The following is a 19,713-nucleotide window of genomic DNA, read 5'->3' as shown; positions in this document are numbered from 1 at the left end:
AAACAAGAAAGATTGTACTCATGAGTTTTGTAGTATGGAAGAGAGACTTAAGTCAATTCCATTAAATCAGAATGTGAAAAGATAGCATGAGTTAATAAAAAATTACTGAAGGACATGGGCAGAACCAGTCAAATATTATTAAGCCATGGGAGCTTGTGCTTGTTTTTTATTAATCATAATCATGCCTATTTATGGGGTAAAATGTGTCATTTATTTTTTTGTTTATGCTGCAAGAAGTATTTTTTAATTTACTGTAAGATTTAGCAATTTTTAACATTTTGCCATATTCACTTCATAAGTATATATGTGCATATGCATATGTACTTTTTTTTCTTGATAACAGGGCTTTTAACAACCCATAATGTGAGATTTTTGACAATTATCATAAAGTGAGGAAAGACAGGTATATTATCATGCTGATTGTATAATTAAATGAAGACTTAGTTATAACTATTTACAAATATTGTGACATACACACAATTTTTGGTGAAGTTATGGAGAAAAAGTTACCTCTAACACACCATTGGTGGGAATGCAACTAAAACCATTATGGAAAACAAATCAAATATGGATCTACCATATCTCACTTTTGGGAATATATCCAAAGGAAATGAAGATACCTGTACTCTCATGTTCATATCAGCCAAATTCATAATGTTGATGTCTAACAAATGACTGCATAAAGGAAATGTGGCATGCATATATATATATATATAGTATATATGTATAATGGAATATTACTCAGCCATATAAAAAGAATGAAATCCTGACATGTGCAACAAAATTTATGAAACTGAAGATCACTATGCTAGATGAAAGAAGTAAGACACAGAAAGATAAATATCACATGTGTATGTTAATACATAGAAAGCATCTGTGCTTGTTAATTAGTACTTACCCAAGTTAGGCTCCTACACACTCACAGACTGAAATACAGAGGCACTATTTGTCTTGACAATTACATTTCAAGTGAATAGCTCCCAAGTCTTCCAGGAAATCAGTCTTGGGTTATAAAACTGGCAAGAGTCTGGGATAAGTCTGGGGAAGAAATAGAATTTACAATTGCACAAGAGAATATAAACAGCTGTTAATAAATTTTGCTGTATAGGAAGAGGACAAGAAAATGGGAAGATGTATTGGTGAGAGACTGGAAGGTCTCTTAAGTTTCTTCAGTGTGAAGGCAGGTTTTCAGCTAATCATAAGGATGGTAGAGAAATTGACAAAGAATTAAGAGAGGAGAAAGTATAAAATAGTTTTCCATGTACAGTGGAAAAGTGGATGGACTAGGGAAGAATGTGTTGTCCAGATGAAATTAAGGGTCAACTAAAGATGAGCACCTGTGAATTTAAACCAATACTGATTGGTGTGATTATGTGCTTTCTCCAAATATGTTAAGCTCTACAGGTGCAATTAAAGAATCAGTGGAGAATTAGGTTTGACCAGGACTTGATATTAACCAAGTGAGTACAAGAAAAGAAGAAACATTGGCTGGCACCGCGGCTCACTAGGCTAATCCTCCGCCTTGCGGCGCCAGCACACCGGGTTCTAGTCCCGGTCGGGGCACCGATTCTGTCCCGGTTGCCCCTCTTCCAGGCCAGCTCTCTGCTGTGGCCAGGGAGTGCAGTGGAGGATGGCCCAAGTCCTTGGGCCCTGCACCCCATGGGAGACCAGGAGAAGCACCTGGCTCCTGCCATCGGATCAGCGCGGTGCGCCGGCCGCAGCGTGCTACCGCGGCGGCCATTGGAGGGTGAACCAACGGCAAAAGGAAGACCTTTCTCTCTGTCTCTCACTATCCACTCTGCCTGTCAAAAAAAAAAAAAGAAACATTGAAAAGTATGTATTTTTGACTAGGTACAGAATCAATGGCTTGTCCATGTCATTACTCACATTAATATATATTTTATAATATATAAAATAGTAACCTAGTAACTTTATAGTATTACTTCCCTGTTTACAATTACTAAGTATGTATTTTGTGCCAATAATAATAGCTAATACTTGCAATTTAAATATGGTTTAGGCACATTTCTTAAAATCTTTGCCACTATTTTTTTCACTTAATCTCCATATCAACTCTATGAAAGAAGTAATATTATTATCTGCACTTTCCAGATGAAGGCACTGAGGCAGAAAGAAATTAAATAGCCTGTCCAAGATCAGACACTAAGTAGCTGAGATACAAATTCAGTATGGGGTTTCACAATCTGGGATCCTAATCATTATATTACAGTTGTCCATGGATTAATTTGTCTGCCAGCAGTTATACAAAATGAAAAGTAGATAAGGTTTAATTAACACAAATTAGTTGAGAAAACATACACCCAAGAAGGAATGAGAAACAAGGTTGATACAATCATCTTAATGCAGAATATTTGCTGAAAGGAAATTCATACATAGACTAAGGCATTGTCAGAATGGATTTTGTAAAATGAGTAGGATATGAAGACAAGGAAGAAAAGCACCCGGATAGTGGAATAGCTGAAGTCAAGTATGGGAGATGAGCTTCAACCTAGTTCACTGAGGAAAACAGTGAAGGGTATGGCTCTATTTGTCTGAGGTGAGTGGGAAGCAAAACTTGGGAGATGGGAGCAAAGGTTAATAAATTTGTGGCATGCAGGTTTTGCAGAGGATGCCTTAGATGCATGTAACAAAGTTTAAACAGCTTTATTGGTATTATGAGCTCCTCCTGTTAAGTCCTAAATAAAGAGCAAATCACACTTGATCACAGAGCTTGGAGGATACCGGCAGTATTCACATTAAGGTTACAGCCATATGGCATTCACTTTCCTATCCTATGCTCTCAGCCTGTTTTCTTTGCAAATTGGCTGTAAATGTTTAATCAAAAGTAAATGGAAAAATGAATAAATAATAATGGGATTTGATTATTAACTTTAAGAGAATAAAGAAGATGATTTCTGTGTTTTAAATTTTTCCATAGACCAATAAATTATCAATGTTAATGACAATATGAGAATATTGAACAGGGAAAACAGTTTATAAGGAATAAAAGTTTCAGAGCACCAGAATAAGCATGAATCTGAGAGTTATCAGCAATTCACTCACGTGTGTCAGATTTGCTCATTAGTTGCCTAAGAGAAGTCACATTCACCACCTAAGATCTGGTTTTTAAAAATTCCAATTTCAGGCCCAAATTCATTGTGTAGCAACAGAAGAATAATGAAGAGAGGTGTGTCCTTCTATTTTCTTGTTCCTCAGTGGAAAAGCCTGAGAGAGATGCAGTAACAACAGCAGCTGTGTTTATAAATATGTTCCTCCTACTAAAAGTGGGTTGTTCAGCAAGATGCAAACCTGGTGTGTAATTGTATGTTTACAAGATATATATATATATAATAATAGCTGGGTGGTAAATACTAAGGAAGTAAAACTAAAACAATGAAATAGTGAATGCAGAGACTCTAGGAATATCCTGCTGCTCAATGTGTCTTACAGTCTTTTGTGAATAAATTTCATGTGTGCAAATGAAGCAAGAGAAGGAAATTTGACAGCTAATGATATCAAGTAAAAAGTTACCTTTTAGAAAACTGGTGTGAATTTAGATTACCACCCCCTCCAATTTTCTCACGCTTTGGTGAATGGAATACTTAGACTTGGACAGTTCTTGCTTCTTCTTTTTTTCAAGATTTATTTATTTATTTGAACCTCAGAGTTACAGAGGCAGAGAGAGAGAGGTCTTCCACCTGCTGGTTCACTCCCCAAATGGCTACAACAGCTGGAGCTGGGCCGATCCAAAGCCAGAAGCCAGGAGCTTCTTCTTGGTCTCCCACGCTGATTCAGGGGCCCAAGGACTTGGTCCATCTTCCACTGCTTTTCCAGGCCATAGCAGAGAGCTGGATGGAAAGTAGAGCAGCCGGGACCCAAACTGGCACCCATATGGGATGCTGGCACTGCAGGTGGCAACTCTACCCACTATGACACAGAGCTGTCCCCAGTTCTTGCTTCTAAAAATAGCTAATACTGATTCATGGTTACTGCAGTAGTTTGTATGTGTCCATTTTTCCAGTATTCCCTTCAGATTGTTCTGCAAATCAGGAATATGTACATGATTTGAAAAAACAGAAGTAAAATGGCAGCAACTATTCTCTGAAACTGTTATGTTTGGCAAGGAGGAAGGTGCTGCTGGATATAACTTGTCCTCCTTTTCTCTAGCTTCCCATCCGTCCATTCCTTTCCCCCAACCACCTGAGCTGCCCACCAGTAATGATCTCCAGGCTCCTGTTCAGACTGTGGGTTGTGGAGTTTCAGAGGTGATGCTCAAGCCAAATGATCCTCAACTCTAATAAACCCCAAGGTACACATTTTATTCTTCTTCTTCTTCTTCTTTTTTTTTTTTTGCTGACATACAGTAAATTTTATTCAGAAAGTTAGAATGTGAACACACAGAGGCGGCTGGCATTATAGCATAGTAGGCAGTGCCTGGAGTGCCAACATCTCATGTGGGTACTGGTTCATGTCCCAGGTGCTCCACTTCATATCCAGACCCCAAATCCTCCTGCTCAGTATCTCTTATTTCAATTTCTAGGGAAACCAAGGGGCTGGTAGTTCTTTCAATACACCACAAAAAAGACTGCTTAATAAATGCTTGTTTAATAAATGGCATACCTGCTTTTTTGGTGGGGTTCTGATCTGGTTCTAAGATGGAGTTAATCTGGCCTTTCATTCCTGAGGATGTTGGAGTTCCTGGCACTAGTAGATGACACAAGTAGAGTTATAAATCTATTTGATGACTGCCACAATTAGGTGAACATAAAATTTATTTTCTAAGACAAGTTTGATCATTAAGAGGTGGCATACTAATAATTACAAAGGGATGAAATGTGTATACACATTTTCAAAAAAAATTTCCATGTATTTTAATTTTATGTGAAAGATAAATAGATGATGATGATGTTGAAGAGGATAGATAGATAAGTGTAAATACATAGATACGTAGAAACGTAGACAGACATACAGACTGACAGAGGGATATCTGGCATTTACTGCTTCACTACCCAAATGCTGCAACAGCTGAGGATGAACCAGGCCAAAGCCAGGAGCCAGGAACTCAATCTGAGTTTCCTACTTGGGCAGGGACCTAAGCACTTAAACCACCAAGTGCTTCCTCTCAGAATGCACATTAGTGGGAAGCTGGATCAATCGGGGATCTGGGACTCCCATCTAGGCCCCCTGATACAAGATGCAGGCATCCCAAGCAGCGTCTCAACCCGTGCACCAAACTTCCTCCTCAGACTTAGCTTTGTTAATTTTCTCTGCAGTCTATTTTATATTTCGTTTGTTTCTTCTTTCTTCCATTCATTTAGAGTTTGACCTTCTCTTTAATTTGTGAAAGTGTAAATTTAAATAATTCATTTAAACTGTACCTCTTTCATAATAAAGATATTTAAAGACATAAATTCTCCTACTGGACTTATTGTAATGGTGAATTTTGGGTGTCAACTTGACTGAACTAAGGGATGCACAAAAGTGCTGGTAAAATACTACTCCTGGTGTATCTGAGAATATTTCTCACAAAGTTTAGCATTTGAACCCATGAGCTGAGTAAACTAGATGCATCCTCAGCAACCTGCCGAGCGTCATCCAATCTGTCCAATCCTCTTTTGACTTTTACCTACTTGGATCACTTTATATAATGTGCCATTCATATAGACAATATTTTGTTGGGTTTTGTTACTTATACAGTTAGGCAATCATTGCATTTTATTTGGAATGCTTAGTACAAGTAAAGGTAATTATTGATATATTTAAGTCTACTATATTAAAAGTGTTTCTGTTTTTTTCCTGATTGTTTTTCTCTGTTGCTTTTTTTCTTCCCATGGTGACTTTTGGTCTAATTAAATGTGTTTTATAAGTGATTTTATTCCCTATATTGGTGTTTTAGCCATACGTATTTTCATATTTAATATTCTCTACCTTTAATTATACTCATGCTCTACCAAGAAAAGTCTGTTAGTGTTGTTTTACCACTTCATAGTCCCACTTTACAAATATGAATCTCTTACACAGTATAATCCATATACCTACTTCCCCTTATCCAGTGGAATATTATTAATCTCATTTACTTCTGCCTATATTATAAATACCTCTTTACAGTGTACCTATTTTTTGTTTTAAGTCATCAGTTGCCTCTTAAAGGAAAGAAAAGAAGAAAATTACCTTTTACATATACTGCATATTTGTAATTTCTGGAGTTCTTTATTTACATAGATCCTAGATGTTACCTGGTGTCTTTTCCCTTCAGCTGAATGAATGATTAATTTTGTATTCTATTTCTTTTAGGCAAGTTTGATGGAAATTAATTATATCTAATTTCATTTATATAAGTATACTCTTTTTTAATATACTTTCATTTTACCACAATTTTGACAAACATATTTACTGGATGTAGAAATCTGAATTATGTTATTTGCAACATGTTAAATACATTTGTCCCATTATCTTATGCCTTGTTATTTTTATGTGAAATCAGCTATCATCCCTAACATTCTTTAATGTAATGTAATATTTATTTGCTTTGCTGGTTACTTTGAGGGCTTTTATTTTTGGTTTTTAGCAATTTTAGCATGATGTGCCTAGTCATATTTAATCTGTTAAGATTTGTTGAGCACCTTTTTTAGAAGCTATATTTATTTATTTATTTGAAAAGCAGAGCAACAGACACAGAAATTTTACATCCTGAATCCAGGAGTTGGTAACTCCATCTCAGTCTCCCACAGGACAGGACTTGAACCAGCACCCTGATATGAGATGCCAGTGTCACAAATGGCAGCTTACTGCTGAACAACAATGTTGGCTCCTTGTTGAGCATCTTGAATTTGTAAGTTGATATTTTTTCACCAAATTTGTCAAAGTTGATACTATCATTTCTTTAAATATTTCTTCACCTTGGGACTTTAATTACTCACCAACCAGGATTCTGAAACTTTGTTCAGATCACTGAGTGTCTGTTCATTCTTAAACCATTTTTCTGTGTTCTCCTTATTAGGCAATGATTATTGATCTATCTTCAAGTCAGCTTGTTTTTATTCTGATGTATTCAATCAGTCAAGGGACCCGAAAGATTTTATAAATTTCTAAAAGATCCACTAACCTCTGATAGTAAAAGATCAAGATTTATGAAAAACCAAACCAAAGTATAAACCTAAGAGTGTCAGAACATCTATTTATGTACAGCATGTCACTCCCAAGGCACAAAGGACATTTTATTCTCAAAGTACAATATGAGATGTGATCACTGTGATTTCAATATGAAGTATTCCCCTCTCAGTTATTAGTATGCCATTCTAATTGTTATACAAAATTATTACCTAATGGTTTAAAGCTACAAAATAAAATTATTATTTTACTTCTACTTTAAAAATGCTCAAGTTCTTTCTTTGCCCATCTGTTCTATATATAATTTTTTTTGACAGGCAGAGTTAGACAGTGAGAGAGAGAGAGAGAGAGAGAGAAAGGTCTTCCTTCCGTTGGACAGCTGGACTAGAAGAGGAGCAACCGGGACTAGAACCCGGGTTGCCGGCGCCACAGGCAGAGGATTAGCCAAGTGAGCCGCGGAGCCGGCCAATCTGTTCTATATTTTGAAAAATTAAAACTTGCCATGACTGAGTTTTTTTATACGAGAAAAATAATATAACTTCTAATTCTATAAAATTGGCTATAACCTAGTTTTATCTATTTATAAACATAAGAGGATAAGTAAAAGATCAACAGGTAAAATTGGAAACTATTGCTTATTTAAATTCTGTTTGGAATAAACTTCAACAAAATTTAGAAACAGAGACTAAATGACTGGCTTAGAAATTCTTTTTTGTAAAACAAGTGATTCTTAATATTTGTTTTAAAAAAATTAAATGTGAACCAAATCAAGTTATCAAGTAACAAAATAGTAAAAATAACCTATAGATTACTATACGATATTTATTTAACAAAAAAATAACTAAAAGAATTAGTGGCATTGCTAATGCAACTCCTTAAATTTCCATTTGTAATTTCAATTCACAAATATATTTTATGTCAAATAAATATGAAAGAATCACAGGTAAAATTCATCAGTGTTACTCAGAAGTGAATCAGAAATTCTAGTTTAAATAAAAACTGAAAAAATGTATATTAAATTGTTCACATGATTTACATATGAATGAAAATGTTATAAAATCACAATGCTATTTAGATAATACTAAAGGTATTTAAAAGTTCAAATTAAAGATTTATTTTAATGCTAAAGTACAAAACCCATGTACCTGTTATGAATTTATAAATTTATTATAAATTTTTGAATAATGCTAAAGTCAGAAAACCTGTGTGGCTGTTATAAATTTATTGCCTCTCAGTTCCAAATCTACCCATCATTACTTGTTCAGTTCTAATGGATTTAGATCTTTAAGCATTCCTCTGCTGGAACCCCAATAGGTTTATCATTGGAAGAAATGAGGAAGGACATTACAAAAGAAGCGTCTCTTTTCTTGCTGCTAGTTTACAGGAATATCAGCTGCTATTCATGGGGTCATACAATGTCTCTGCCCCAACTCCATGCCTAGAGTGTGCAATTGCCCACTGAGCTCAGGATTCCAGGCCCAGCCTAGAGACCACTTCATCATGTCTGACAGTCCTAGTGCACGTGCCTGTTTTTGCACTGTGCTATCAGCAGGCAAGCTATTGACTCCATGATACTCCTGTGCATCCTCCCACCAGCACCGGGCTCCAGCAGAGCACTGTTTCTCTGGTGCTGGATTCCTGAAGGTTGCAGCTCTCTATCTGCATCTGGCTCCTGAAAAGCTCTTTTTTGCAGTGCTGAGTTCCTGCAGAACACCATCTCCAGCACCGGACTCCCACAAGGGGGGTTTTCTTCAACATCGGACTCCTACAGAGCGCAACTTCCATTGTAATGGTCAGCAGTGTCCTGCTGGCATTTCCTCCTGTGTGTTTATGGCACTTGTGAGATACAGCACGGACCTGAGAAAGCTTTCCACAGAACCCTAGAGATTTGCAGCAAGTATCACCAACACAGTACCCCAATTTCTCCACTATTCAAAGAGCACACTGTGCCTCCTCAGAAGAGGTCTGGTTCCTGGCTCTCAGCCAAAGCAGGGAAAGGGCGTTAATTCTTCCTCTATCTCAGCCTCATAGACAAGAGATGTCCGTTGTGCATGGTATTCAGTCGTTTCATAGGCTTGTTTTTCTTTTTACTACAAAAAGAATATTTCAAAAAGAGTTTGTGAGAAAAAGAATTAAAAGATGAGTTGAAATCCATGCACAGTTTTTCTTTTTCTTTTTCTTTTTTTTTTTTTTTTTTTTTGGACAGGCAGAGTGGATAGTGAGAGAGAGAGAGAGAGAAAGGTCTTCCTTTTGCCGTTGGTTCACCCTCCAATGGCCACCGCGGTAGGCGCGCTGCGGCCGGCGCACCGCGCTGATCCGATGGCAGGAGCCAGGGGCTTCTCCTGGTCTCCCATGGGGTGCAGGGCCCAAGAACTTGGGCCATCCTCCACTGCACTCCCTGGCCACAGCAGAGAGCTGGCCTGGAAGAGGGGCAACCGGGATAGGATCGGTGCCCTGACCGGGACTAGAACCCGGTGTGCCGGCGCCGCAAGGCGGAGGATTAGCCTAGTGAGCCACGGCGCCGGCCCTATGCACAGTTTTTCATAATTTACATTGTCCAGGAATATTTTGAAGGCCCATCATAGGCATGGATTCAAATTTTTTGCTTCCAAATAAATTTATCTTTTAATTTCATTTTCCATAAAGTTTTTAAAGTCCCTGGTACTAGAGTATACTCTAATATTCCAAATTTTGTTATAAATAATAATTTTGATATTCTACTTCAATTGTAAATTATGGCACCATGTGCTGTCTAGAGAGACCTTGGCTGATAAAATCTGACATTTTGTTTACTTTTAATAATGTATTTGTATATTTTCACACATTAATATATATCTACATATTTAACTATATGATGAAATTTTTGTATTAATTTTAAAATACATATGGAAGTAAATAAATTCTCAAAATTATTTAACAGGCTATACTAGCAAATGTGTTGATTGCTCTCTTGATTTCTTCTTTTGATTTGCAATATAATAGACACTAGTTACATGTAGCCATTTAATCTTAAGCATACATTAAAAAATAAAATTTTAAGTGCAATTCCTCAGTCATAACATTTGAAGTTTCAATAGCAATATGCAACCAGTAGCTACTATATTTGACAGCGATAAGAGAGATCATCAACCTAAGTATATAGTGCTGTTCAAGAGAGATCAATGAAAAGGAGAGAATTCTCCCATCTACTGATTCACTCCTCAAATGCTTGCAACAGCCCCTGAAGCCAAAACAGGAGCCTCCTTCCCTCCCTCAAATAAAATACACATTTTTAAAGTATACTAAATATCTACTATTTTGCTATTAGTACAGTTTGTTTTTTCATTTAATATTGTATATTTTTTCTTTAATTTTATTTTGTTTTTCTTCAATATTGCCTTTCTTTCTTTTTGTTTGAAAGAAATTAGAGACCTGAAAATACTGTCTTTACCTATGAAATGGGATTTTGTGGAAAAAAATATTTGAACTCTAAGATCCCTTCTTAATGCTCTATTTCATAACATCACACATAGAATGAAAATAGTAATTAAGATTATAAATAAGCAGAAAGACAAAAAAGTCACATAATCAGAATATTTGCATTGTGACATGCTCAAATTTGTTTTAAAATTGTTCATAACATATTCAGTAAAACTATAACATTATCACTGAAAATATTCTCACAGGAATATTTATTTGAAAAATTATTCTGAGACAAAAATAAAAAGAGTATTTCTTTGCTAGAAAAGTCCAGTTACTATTAATAACAATGGAATGACAATGATAGAAAACTCTAAATGTTTTCGCTTAGAAATAAAGTCCATACATTTATCCATAATGAAAATTGAGACAGAGAACAGTGAACATCTCATTATCCTCTCAGTTTTTAACTCCAAAGACAACGTTGCCAGCATTCACTTCGTTTTTCAAGTAGTACGTCAAGGAACTGAATATACAGCATGCTTGATGATTAATCCACTCATTGGAAAACTGTTGTCAGAATGAGAGCAACTTGCCTGGTGTAATGGAAGAGCATAATCGTTGGTGTCAGGTGGGGTCTTCTCTGGCTCTGGTTCTACCATTTAATAATCTTAGTCCTGGGCATCATTTATTTTTAGTCACCATAACTATTTTTATTACATTAGTTTTGTTACATTACAATAATTCAGAGCAGTACAGTTCACTTGACAGCACATACTCCTATAAGCATTTAAAAGTTCATAACTGATCATGAAGATAGGATGGAATGTCAAAGGGATCACATAAATAAGACCAAGTGTCTGCTGATAATATTGATAGAATTAAAAAAGGAGAGAATGATCCAACATGGGAAGCAAGACACAGCAGACTCATAGAATGACAGATGCCCTAAACAGCACTCTGGCCTCAGAATCAGCCCTTAAGCCATTCAGATTTGGCTAAAAGGCACAGGAGAGCATTTCAGGCATGGAAAGCCAAGACACTGTGGCGAAAAATGACCTAAATGAAAGATCTCTCTGAGTGGGATCCCGGTGGAAAGAAGGGGTCATCAAAGAAGGAGGTACCTCCCTCTGAAGGGAGGAGAGAACTTCCACTTTGATTACGGTCTCATCTAAATAAGGTCAGAGTTTGTGAACTCAAGAGGCTTCCCTGGCCTTGGCAGCTCATGATAAGAGCCTCGGGTGATCACTGATGTCAATCAGTATCAATAAGAGATGTCAATAAGAGTGTCAATTATTAAATCAACAAGAGTCACTGTGCACTTGCTCCCCATGTAGGACTTCTGTCCTTAATGTGTTGTACTATGAGAATTAATGGTAAAACTAGTCTTCAAACAGTACTTTATACTTTGTGTATCTGTGTGCATGCAAACTGTTGGAATCTTTAGTTAGTGTAGAGTTGATCTTCTGCATATAAAGATAATTAAAAATGAAACTTAATGAAGAATGGGATGGGAGAGGGAGTAGGAGGTTGGATGGTTTAGGGGTGGGAGGGCAGGTATGGGGGGAAGAACTGCTATAATCCAAAAATTGTACTGATGAAATTAATATTTATTAAATAAAAGCTTTCCATAAAGAATTTGATGTTTGATTTAATCAATATTCCTAGGTCAGTGCTACTAAAAGATGGAAAATGACTGAATTACGCTGCATAAAATACATACCAGGTAACATATAACTTTAAGAAATAGTAGTAGTAAGACAGTGTGGAACTCATTTCTTCATTAATACAAGCGAGATACTCATTCTACATAACATTCTTGTGACAGAAGACATGATGTGCGTGAAAGCACCTTGAGAGCTGCATTGTGGCTTAGTTGCAATTGTGCATAAGTCTATGCGTCAGGACTCTCTGATTTAGTCCTAGAAGCTATGCAGTCAGTGATATGAAGTGGAAATCTATAGAAATGATCTAAGTTGGGCTGGTAAGGATCTCCTACATTTACATTAAAGGCATAGTAAAGTTTTAAAAAATGCTTTTTTGGTCTTCAGAGTCAAGAACTTAATAGATGGGATGACTTACACATTTGCAGTTTTCCCTGTGTTCTGGAAGTTGCAACACTCCCTTTTCTTGTGACAGATATCCTGTTTAGCCTGTAATTCATACAACAACTATAGGGTGCTAATGGGTGCTAATAAAAAGGAGCTGTCCCCACAGCCATTTATTATAGAAATTGTGCGAAACCTGTAAATTTTCCAGACACATAGGTGTTTTTACCCTTTATTCCTTCTGCAATCCTTGCTGGAGTGGCGGATGAAACCAATAGAATAGCAAACCGACTATTGGACTTGTTTATAGAAAAGCATGAATACTGTGGTTGGGGCTTCTAACGACCTACTAAAATCTGCTTTCCTCTTCCATAGACACAGAGCTGTAGAAAGGGCAGGACTCACCAGATGCCGCGTTCCCTTCATCCCTCATGCCAAATTTGTCTAAGTTCTTACCAGTAGACTGCTACTATGGATCGTACCTGTCACTCCCAGCCTGGCTACATCAGGCACATTTTGTAAACTGTTCCCCCACCCACAGGTATAACCCATGGTGACTCAGGGTGGATCATTTGATGGCACTCACAGGATGGAAGGAAGCATCTGAGTAGGGGTAGAGCTGGATATTGCTCTGAGTCACTCATCTCAGTGAGGAAATAAACTTGATTTTTAGGCCATTATTATGTTTTCTCTTTTTGTTACAGTAGCCCCTCTTTTCTCTTTTTTCAAATAGCTCTGAACCTGGGCATCTTGGAAATAAAGCACTGTGTAAGGGTGGCAGCAGGGGAAGGAGTAACCAAGACTGTGGAGCTTGTGAAGAGATTTTTCCGTTTTAGCACAGAGGGGCAGCCAAAGTAGAAAGCCGGGGGGCTGGACTGTGTGGCTCCTTCACTGTCCCTACCAGTTTGCTGTGTCCAGTTTTAGGAAGGACTGGCTTCTCCCTGACACTGGCAGCAGTCAGGAAATGGCAGCCTAAGAGAGTACAAACTCACTTGTACTTGAAACACAGGAAAATTATTCTCAAAATAATTTTTAAAAGATATTAATTTATTTGAAAGAGTTACAGAGAGAGGCCAGAGTGCTGTTTCTCTCTGTAACTCTTTCAAATAAATTAATATCTTTTAAAAATTATTACTCTGGCCTCAGAGTCAGCCCTCAAGGCGTTCGGATCTGGCGGAGGAGCCCATGGGAGTATAGCAGGCATGGAAAGCCAAGATATCATGGAAAAAAAAAAAAAGACCTAAATGAATGATCTCTGTGAGTGAGATCCCAGTGGAAAGAACGGGGCCATCAAAGAAGGAGGTACCTTTCTCCGAAGGGAGGAGAGAACTTCCACTTTGACTGTGACCCTGTCGGAATAAGATCAAGGTCGGCGAACTCTAAAGGCTTCCATGGCCCTGGCAGCTCATGACTAGAGCCTAGGGAGATTGCTGACGCCATGAACAGGAGTGTCAAATTGTTAAATCAGCAACAGGAGTCACTGTGTACTTACACCCCATGTGGGATCTGTCCCTAACGTGTCATCTAAAGCGAAGTGATGCTATAACTAGTACTGAAACAGTATTTTTATACTTTGCGTTTCTGTGTGGGCACAAACTGATGAGGTCTTTACTAATTATATACTGAAGTGATCTTCTGTATATAAAGAGAATTGGAAATGAAAAAAAAAAAAAAACAACAACCTGGTGTTAAAATGGAAATGGCATAGAAAATTAATTAATTTGAAAAAAAATTATGTAGGATCTCTGTCTTTAATGTGCTGTACATTGCTATTTAATGCTATAATTAGTAATCCAATGGTAGTTTTTTCACTTTATGTTGCTATGTGGGCAAAATGTTGAAATCTTTACCTAATATATACTAAACTGATCTTCTGTATACAAAGAGAATTGAAAATGAACCTTTACATGAATGGAAGGAGAAAGGGAGCGGGAAAGGGGAGGGTTGCGGGCGGGAGGGAAGTTATGGGAGGGGGGAAGCCATTGTAACCCATAAGCTATACTTTGGAAATTTATATTCATTAAATAAAAGTTTAATAAAAAAAAATAATGTTAGAGATACAATAAATAAATTCTTTCTTAAAAAAAAAAAAGAGTTACAGAGAGAGAGAGAGAAACAGGAGACAGAGCTTCCATCCTCTGATTCAGTCCCCAGATGACCACAGTGATCAAGGCTAGGCCAAGCCAAAACCAGGAGCCTCAACTGGGTCCCCCATGTGGGTGGCAAAGGCCCAACTACTTGGGCCACCTTCTGCTGCTTTTCCCAAGCCATTAACAGGGAGCTGCTTGGTAAGTAGGGTAACTGGGACACAAAATGTGGGATTCCAGCTTCACAGGTGGCAGCTTTACCTGCTACTGCACAATGCTGGCCCCTCAAAGTAAAAATTCTTTTAAAGATTTTATTTATTTGAGAGGTAAAGTTACAGACAGTGAGAAAGAGAGATAGAGAGAAAGGTATTCCGTCTGCTGGTTCACTCCTCAAATGGCCACAACTGCTGGAGTTGCGCCAATCTGAAGCCAGAAGCCAGAGTTTCCTCTGGTGTCCCACATGGATGCAGAAGCCAAGGACTTGAGCCATCTTCCACTGCCTTCCCAGGCCATAGAATAAAGCTAGATTTGAAAAGGAGCAACCGGGACTTGAACTGGCACCACAGGCAGAGGATCAGCCCACTGCCCCACAGTGCTGGCCCCAAAAGTAAAATTTTAAAGAGATTTATTTTATTTATTTGAAAGACACAATTACAGAGAGAGAAATGGAGAGACACAGAGAGAGTGAGACCTTCTGTCTGTTGGTTCACTCTCCAAATGGCCACAATGGCCAAGGCTGGGCTAGGCCAAAGCCAGGAGCCAGGAGTCTCTTACATGGGTGGCAGGGGCACAAGCACTTGAGCCATCTTCTGCTGCTTTTCCAGGAACATTACCAGGGAGCTGGCTCAGAAATGGAGCAGCCAGAATTCAAACCAGATAGCACCAGAGACAGTGGCTTAACACACTATGTCACAATCCCAGTTCCTCAAAATAAATTTTAAAAAATCCAAGGTTGCCAACTGGGATAACCCAGTTGGATATCACACACACACACACACACACACACACAATTCATTTTTGTCTTTCACTTTCTTTTGTCTCACACTGCCAAAGAAACTGAACACACTAGCTCACATAGCTGTTGTGAAATCACACTTAAGGGAGGTTATGGGGGAAAAAGCCACAACAATGCAAAAGTTGTACCTTGTAAATTTATATTTATTAAATAAAAAATGAGTAAATAAAAACTTTAAGCCATTTAAGGGGAACAATAATTTGGAAAAATTGGAACAGACTCAACCAACAAAATGAGGTCATCTGCATGACACAGAATTCCTAAAATCTATACAAGGGAACTGCAATATAAATATTATGAGAATGGATAAGCATTTATAACTAGTAAGAACAAAAAATTTTAAATGAAATATGATTTAATAGTGCAGTTGAAAAACAGAATGGTCACCGCTAAACGTTAGTATGCACGACATTCACATAGAAAATATAGCATAACTCAAAAGCAAAAATAAATACAAAAGAGGATGAATGAAATATTCAACCTTGAAGACAGATTAGGAGACAGATTACATAAATAATCAAGTAATAGGAATTTCAAAACAAGAAAGAAAATGGAGTACAAATAATGATAGATTAATTACCTCTCTGATTTAAAGACCTCACCAGTTCTCAGACATGATTAATTAAGGTAATTGAGAAAATTCCTGCCTTTCTGGACTTCATTTAAATCCAAATCTTAAAAATAGAGTGGAGTCCTTCCCTCCCCCTCTGTATCTCTGTTTCCCTCTCCCTCTCCCTCTCAAGTAAATAAGTAAAAAAATGCAAAAGCATGCAGGCATTGGGGACAGCACTTAAGCCACCACATGGAATGCCCGCATCTCATATTGGAGTGCCTGAGTTTGAGTCCAGGCTCTGCCTTCAATTCCTGTTAATGTGCATTGTGGCAAGAAAGCAGGTGATGGCCCAAGTATTTGAGTCCCTACTACCTACATGAAAAATCGGAATTAAGTTTCCCACTTTTAATAATTTGGGGAGTGAACCAACAGATGGATAATCTCTCCACCAATCTGTCCCTCTTCATTCCTGTACTTCTCAAGCAAAACTAATTAATTAAAAAAATGTTTTAAATATTTACATAGGAAAGTAACTAGTGAGAGAGGGGGAGGGAGTTGAGATCATAGCTAAATGTGATGAGTCCCTGTGACAGTCTGCACTGGAACTTCCAATAGCAAGCATTAACAGAGCCACATGTTTCTAGCCAACTGCTTATCTCTTCTCCTTCATCATCTGGTATTCTGAAGTTCTATTTCATGTTCCATTCTACTACTCCAGATAACTCTATAGGAATATCTCTCACTTTTCCTATTTTGATAATAATTTGAAAGTTCCAGAAAGAATTCTAACTATGTAGTACATATCTGATCCATAACTTCCAATTTGGCCCTTCCGTTTCCTCTGCTCCCTGTTTTGGGACAATATAAAAAAAAATAGACACAGCATTTCAAATTAGCCCTTATAGCCTCTTAAATTCTGAGAACATCTGTTCATCTTTCTGAATAGTTATCTTGAAGCCCTTTTATTTTAACAGATAAAGTGAAACAAACCTGTGTACTCTTCACCCATACTCAGAAGTGGGAGGAAAATACAGGCTATGTCATTACACTCCAACAATGCTCTATAATGGAATCTTTTCCATACAATTATCAATCTGTTACAGGATCAAGTTAAAGGACTTCTAATATTGGCAGAATCCCTCTTACAGACTCAACTCCTGTTACCTAACTCTTTAGGTTATGTGCATTCTTGCACATGTTGTTTTTTTTTTTTTTTGGGGGGGGGGTGCGGTAAGAGGCTTTAATGTCTCAGCTGAACTAAGAAGAGAAAAATATCCTATTTTAACACCATAGAATAAAAGTGAAGGAAAGTGAAAACAGTTCAGTTGAGTGGACAATGGAAGATGATCTGCAAAAGAGAAATGTTTAAAAGGAAATGAGAAAATAGGCAGAAAGTCTTTAGTGGATATACTTCCAAAGTATTTGCTAGAATTTCCACAAAAACTTAGAAAGATAGATGAAAAGAATATGAGATGTTTACAAATCAGAAACAAGATACAAGAGAAATTATGGATAGAGCAATTTCATTTATTCATTTATTAACTATTCAATAGACATTTATTGAATGCCCACTATACTTGACAAAGAAAGTGGTGAAAATGACGCAACACTTGCTTCATACAAAGAGTAGATAATTCCATGATCGAGACAGACTTGCAATAATATGTACCTGCAAGTAAAATGTACAGGAGAAAGAAATAGAAGCTTCAGTGATTGGGTTGCATTAAAGATTAGCAGTAATAAAAATTGACGTGAAATGGACTGAGATGAAAGAGACAATTGAATAATAAAGTGATATTTTAGTGAGTTCTACAAAATGAAAAGGCAAACTGCCCCCCTCCACACATGCACTCATCCTCCAATAATAGATTTTGTTTTACTTTAAGTGCTATTAGGATTTTTCTCATTTTATTTTTAATAGAAATTCTACTCAAACAATAAAGGAGAAAATGAAAAACAATAGATGTATGCATTGGGAAAGGGGATACAATTATCACTAATAAAGCATAAGTGTATTTGTTGCATTATTGTTTAACAACAACAATTGCAACAGGGGCCAGCATCATTTTGCAGCAAAGCTGCAGCCTGCTATGCCAGAATCCCATATGAGCACCAGTTTGAGTTCCAGATGCTCCATTTCCAATCCAGCACCCTGCCAATGCACCTGGGAAAGCAGTAGAAATGTCAAAAGTGCATGGGCCATGCCATCCACATGGCAGATCAGGATGGAGTTCCTGGATCCTGTCTTCAGTCTGGTTGAGCCCCAGACCTTTGCAGCCATTTGCAAGTGAACCAGCAGATGGAATCTCTCTCTCTCTCTCTCTCTCTCTCTCTCTCTCTCTCTCTCTCTCTTGCCCTGACTCTAATACTGCCACTCAAGGGGCCAGTGCTGTTGCATAGTGGGTGAATCCACTGCCTGCAGTGTCAGCATCCCATATGGGCGCTGGCTCTAGTCCCGGCTGCTCCACTTCCGATCCAGTTCCTTGCTATGGCCTGGGAAAGCAGTATAAGATGGCCCAAGTCCTTGGGCCCCACACCCGCATGGGAGAACTGGAAAAAGCTCCTGGCTCCTGGCTTTGGATCAGCCCAGCTCCGGCCATTGTGGGCAACTGGGGAGTGAACCAGCAGAGGGAAGATTCTCTCTCTCTATCTCTCTCTCTCTCTTTCTTTCTCTCTGCCTCTCCTTCTCTCTGTGTGTAACTCTGCCTTTCAAATAAATAATTCTGTAAAATAAATACTGCCACTGAAATAAATACAATAAATCTTAAAAAATTGGAAAGAATTAGAACTAATCAAGGTATCAAACAATTAACATGTGAATTTTAGCTTTGAAAGTTTCTACTAGGGAATATTTCTCATGTATACCTTATACAATAGAAAAAAATCCAAATTTTCAAAGTTTATTATGGGAAGTGAAGCACTCTGAAAAATATATATGCAGTTGTACCTCAACACAGTTAGCTCCACATTTACAGATTGAAATTAAAAAAAAAATTTTGCGACAGTACTGAATTTGTAGACATTTTTCTTGTTTTTATTCAAAAAACAATATTTTATAACAAATTTTTATATAGCATTTACACTTCATTAGGTATCATAAGTAATGTAATGATAAGCTATACAGGAGAGGGCAACAGTTTAGCTTGGTAGTTGAGATGCTGATTCAGACATTTGAGTCTTATGTCAGTTCTTGGGTTTGATACCCAGCTCCAGCTCCTGAATCCAGTTTCCTTCAAATGAAGACCCTAGGAGGTAGCAGTGATGGCTCAAGTAATTGGGTTACTGCCATGCACATAAAAGACCTGGATTAAGTTCTCAACTGCCAGCCCCCCTCAATCCAGCATTTAGAGAGTGAACCAGCAGATGGCACTTGTTCAATGTCTATCTCTTCATCTTTTTCTGTTTTTCCCTGTATGTCTGCCTCTCAAATAAAAAAAGAAAAAAGTATGAGGGTTAGGGATGTGCAAAAGTTATCTACAAATACAACACCATTGAATTTTC

This window comes from Lepus europaeus, chromosome 8 (assembly GCF_033115175.1).
Source record: "Lepus europaeus isolate LE1 chromosome 8, mLepTim1.pri, whole genome shotgun sequence".
Classification (NCBI taxonomy): Eukaryota; Metazoa; Chordata; class Mammalia; order Lagomorpha; family Leporidae; genus Lepus; species Lepus europaeus.
Note: the sequence above shows the minus strand (reverse complement) of the source record.